This window comes from Carlito syrichta, unplaced genomic scaffold (assembly GCF_000164805.1).
Source record: "Carlito syrichta isolate Samal-C Ts95f unplaced genomic scaffold, Tarsius_syrichta-2.0.1 Scaffold302371, whole genome shotgun sequence".
Classification (NCBI taxonomy): Eukaryota; Metazoa; Chordata; class Mammalia; order Primates; family Tarsiidae; genus Carlito; species Carlito syrichta.
In genome coordinates, this window is record NW_007246467.1 from 328,886 (window position 1) to 334,467 (window position 5,582).

The following is a 5,582-nucleotide window of genomic DNA, read 5'->3' on the forward strand; positions in this document are numbered from 1 at the left end:
CATCGTAGATTGTTTTGTGGATTTCATTGCTGGTTGGGTTCAGTGATCTTAATTGTTGGAAAAGATCCACTCAATGCATTTCTGCACACCCGTATTGAGCACCACTGTTGTGCCCAACACTGGGATAATGAGCTGGTCAGCCTGTCTGGGGTCCTTAACAACTGCTGGGCTTGCAGAGAGACCACCATCGGCTTCATCTCATTGGTATTTAATTCTGTCCTAGGAAAGGGAGAGAGGGAGAAGGGAAGGAAGGACGGAGGGCAAGAAAGAAGGAGGGAAGGAGGAAAGGAAAGGAAGATGGAAGGAAAGAAAAAAGAAAGGAAACGAGGAGGGAAGGAGGGAGAGGGAGGGAGACAGAAAGGAAGGCTCTAAAACTTTCAGACCATTTTAATAATAGATTAAGTCTGTGAAAGGAATATCATAGAGGAGGAAAATGTGCTTCCCTTTTGCATCAGTAAACATCGCTCTGTTGGACCCATTCCACTTTGTGGGCAGTGGGATACACCCAGACTCCCCCAACCTCGGCTCTGTGAATGTCCCTAAAATTGGTGAGCTGAAGTCCTTCTATGCAGATGAGGCGGTTTCTGTACAACCTTGGCGGTTGCCTTTCTGCTTAGACAGCCACACTGGCTGGGTGGGAGTCTGTGTCCTGTTCACTCTTCTTTCTCACTCATTTTCTTGACTGGAAGGGCAGGATTCCCACCGCAACCAACCCGCTAGTCTGTTAGGTTGACTTACGTGACCCAGGTGTGTGGAAGCTGATTATGATTGGCATGAAAAACAGGGTTGGGAAATAATTAGGGGTCGGTGTCTCTCTCTAGTTTGTCATAAGGTTTTAAAAATGAATTTATTATTTAGTCCCTATCTGTTTTTAAAGTATCTTTGAAATGACTTACCATAAAAGAAACATAGGTCACTGGATTCTTATAACGGGATAAAATGTTAAAACTCACGTACTATATTAAACGCTCAACCTAGGGTAATGATTGCTATTAGATTTGACACTAATTTTAGTAGTGTGTTCCCAGGCAATCGAAATTTAAAATCGTAGTGATGGACTTTGTTTTGGCAACCTGATAAAAATGATACATACTAGCTCACCCATAGGTGAGCTTTCTTAAGCTCTGAATTGAAACTTAGTACGCACATCTTGAATATAGGCAGAGACTGATGAACATGTTTAATGGTGATTTTTTTTTAAGTTGTAAAAATATTCTTCATGTATCTGTTTTTAAAAGTGTGAAAAGAAGTTGGCTGGTTTGTAGAGGAGAATTAAAGTACTTTTGAGCGTTTGAGTTTTTACTTGATCTGAGCTGCATCTTATCCATATCAGAAACATGGGCATGGGCCTTTTGACAGGAAGCATGAGCACTGGCCACTCTGTCTTTTGCCAAGGTGGTTTTATCCGATGCGTTTTTCCCTCGAAGATAAGTTGCCAAGCTTCCGTGCTTCTATGGTTCCAGGGTTCAGCCTTCCTTAGGGATTCTTGAATTTCTTCTCTTGGCTTACCCTCAGAGGTGCTTAAAATAGGAATTGGTGGATGCTTTAGTGCTTATGTCTGTGCCTAAAAATCTCAGATTGTTTTCAGGGAACACTCTAGACCTGTTGGACATCTTTTACATCCTGCTAAAAGTGTGCTCTTCTGTTATCCGAGAGATCTTTTGGGAGCTGCGTTAGTGCTGAATTCTGTGCTCTCGTTGCTCAGGAGATGAGATGCAAGCTTTTTGATATCCGTGGAATTAGGCATCATTGCATTTCAGCATTCAGTGTCACAACTAATTTTGGTAATCTTCAGCACTTGACGAAAGTGCTCCTCATCGTTCATATTTAAGGTATTTTATTTCTAAAATTCTGCCGATTGCAATGACATCACACATGAGTAATACTGCATATCCTAACTTCAAAGGCTGACAAATAGTTTGATGAAAGCAGCAAATCGAGTCTGGCTCAGAGCCATTGATGCAGCGGGCACAGAACCCAGATGTCAAATGTCAAATATCATTTAAGACTAGAAGAACACTAAAGCAACAGAACATTGTACCTGTATAGGCAATACTGTCCCAGTCAACAGAGAACACACGAAGGAATTGGCATCAGGGATTTAAAAAAAGCACATGAAAAACATTTAATAACCCCCCAAACATATGGAAATTAATGATATTCAGAGCTTGCAGAATACTGGGGTTTTTTTTTTTCATCTTAAAATAATCTTCCTGCTGATGCACAGTTACTGGAGGGTTCCCAAAATGCCACAGAGAAAATTAGATGCAAGAAAAAAAAAAAAAAAAAGCAAAGCTCTGAGATTCAGGACATGGGGTAGAAATAAAGTGGAATTATTTGTGAAGAATTGAAGATACAGTGACATGGAGATAGCACTGGATTGACACTGAGTTTCATGTTTCTGTTTTCTCTGATTAGGGTAGTTACATCCCAACCGAACAAGACTCTTGTGCCTAATTTCTTTATTTGTAAGGAGGAGCTTTTCTTCTGTTATCGTTTAAGGTACTTTTAATCTTTAAAGCTGTATGGTCTATGCAAATGGCAAAGGCCCAGTAGCCAGGACGACTTCTATCAGAAGAATCTGTACTGAAGTAGGTAGAGCTGCAGCCAGGCCCCTCAAAATTAGGAAATTCAATAAGAACTCACAGGAGAAAGAAGTTCTGCTCAACCTCCAACCCCAACTACCAAGACACCACCTGCCTCAGGAACAGAGCCTGGTCTGAGGAAAAGATGGATGAAGAAAAAAGGCTGTTAATCCACATTTGGCCACATTACCCATTTATTCCCACTTATTTCTGCCTGAAGTGGAGATTAAATTGGGGGAAAAAGTTAGTGCAACTCAAAATCTTAGGGGTGACATTTCTCCACTGATAGAGTTCTCCAGTTTAAAAAAACAAAAGAAAGAATGAAAGGAAAAAAAAAATGTCCCTAAGGTCTGGGCGGATGCACTCAACAGTGTCATAGCTGATTCTGTTATACTCATTGACCGTAATTGAATCAGAGCTTCAAAATCCTTGAACTCTGTCTTCCATTTAACCCCAAGACTTTATTGGCAAGCAGGATGCCTTCTAGAGAGATGACAAAACCAGGAAAGCTTTTAAGTCAATGTTGGATTCGAGAGTTACAGACCTTCTTCAAAGAGCTCTGAGCCCTGCAAAAATCACAGGAGTGTTGGAAGGTCACCAGTAGATTTTTGAATTATTAACACATGTTTAACAATTAAAGAAAGACATATTGATAAGCTATTGAGGCAATTAATTATTTAGTTGTACAAAGTGAAGGAGGGGACGCTTAAGTGCAGTGGGTGCGAATCTTAGGCCAAAAAGGCAGGTATGCATGAAAATCCCGTCATAAAATTTTATTTACCTGGAATCAAATCCCATGTGATTCCAAGCTCCCATTCTACTTGACTGATGCAAAGCCTAATCTTGGGCTTTCATTAGCATCTTTTCTCACCCTCTTCCAAGTCATGAAAAGTCCTTCTTGAGAAAGGGTAGGTCGTCTATGGAGCTGATGCTTGGGGGGTCTTTCTCTGACTCTTGATTCCAAGTTGGGGTTCTAGAGTCTCTGCTAATTCAAGGGCATGTCTGGGGACAGAAATAATTTTGTCTAAGGTTTGGACTTCTTGGGTACATTCCTGCCCTTCAGTGTCTGTGGGGACACCAGCTGTGGATAGAAACCAGTGGTCCTCTACTGCTTTAGCAAACTCAGGGCCATAGCATTTCCCCATTCCTGTCCTGCAAAAGCATTGACTCCTCTTCTATTCCCTTTGGAGTGACCTTCACCTTCCCCTCTGATCTGCCTACCTCAATCTCCTCAAGGACACAGGCTTTCATAAAAGGAAGGAGAGACTGTCTTCAAGAAGCTTCTTTTTCTTCTGCCCAGCATGACAAATTTCTCTCAACAAGGGAGGCACAACCGCCCAGCCATCTGCATGGAAATGGCAGTGGTAGATGAAGAGTAAGTGGATGAAGAGTGAATGGACATGAGTGAATGGACAAGCTCAAATGAACACCTCAACCCATCCCATCCCATCCCATGCCATTCTCCCTTTCTCCCTTCAGTGATTCTTTGGGTTCCTGTAGCCCAGATATCTGGGGCTGTATCCCAAGTAACTCACACACACAAGCCTGACTGGATGGGTGGGTGATATTCTCCCTAGATTTTTCAAGGTCTGATGCATATACAAGTGTCAGGTAAAAATCCCAGTAGATCCTCCAAAATGTTAGGTCAGACCCACTGGGGTGTGTGTGTGTGTGTGTGCGCGCGCGTGCGTGTGTGTGTGTGTGATCGGTGCTGCACGAAAGATGCAAAGAATTGTACAGAAGTTAGATCAGAAAATACAGTTTGCTTAAAAAGTAAATTAGAGATAGAAAGCAAGAGAGGAGACTCACCTCCCCAAGATAGGGGAGGGGAATCAAAGCTAAGAAGACATGGTGGCCATAGCTCAAAGAGCCATGTGGACGCACCAGAGCTTAACAAAGCACTGGCAAGTGACTGTTTGAAGTTGAGTGCTTTTAACCCTTCCCTTTGGCGTGTGTGTATGGGGGACAGGTTATCAAGGGATTAGGTAGTGGTCTGTTTCACGTCATCACGAAGGGAACAGATAAGCACAGGTACTGATGTCAGGTGATAGACAGCAGGGAGATGGAGGGGTTAGTCACATCACGCTGCTATGTTGTTGGAGTCTGTGTCATGAGGGGTTGATTAGGTTAACTTGGGTCTTGCGGACGAGGCAAATACTTGAAATAGAAAACCTAATTAGTACAAAAAAACTGAGGAGGGTGTTGTAAGACAATTGTCATTAGCTACCTCTGAGAAATTGGTTCTGTCCTTGGCTAGTGATTTCAGAGGTTCTCAAACTTTTAAAACAGGGGGCCAGTTCATTGTCCCTCAGACCGTTGGAGGGGCGAACTATAGTTTAAAAAAGAAAACTATGAACAAATTCCTTTTTTTTTTTTTAAACTATAGTCCGCCCCTCCAACGGTCTGAGGGACAGTGAACTGGCCCCCTGTTTTAAAAGTTTGAGGACCCCTGGAGGGTAAACTAAAGTGAACTGCTAGAGGAACATGACAGATCCAGGAATGTTAGAATGACCACTCATTGGGTGTGTTGATTCCATCTAATGTCCTTTCAGCAAGCCCAGGTGCAAGGCGATGTTTTTGCTTTTTAGAAAGAGGATGCATCTCTGTGTAAGAATTAAGAGCAGATGTATTGACAGGCTATCAGGGCAATGTGCTGCTAATATGCACAATGCGATGAGCAGAAGGAATACTATGGTTTCAGCTCTCGTTGGTAAGGAGGAATCTTCAGAAAAGTCTGTAAATCGCACACAGGATGAATCCATGCAGAATGCTGTAGTGCCATCATGGCCACTAGGAAGTGTCCAAGGTCGTCCGTCCCCTCCCCCCCCCACCATGGCAGAATGGAAAGTTCTGAGGAAAGCTTCAGAAATTCCACATGATTGTGACAATTGAAGTACAGGGAAAACTGCTTAACTAAGTCCTTAAGCTAGGAATGACCTCTCTCTTCATCCCTCTAACTAAATTCTCATGGTCTTGGAGGTTTGTTTGTTTGGGTTT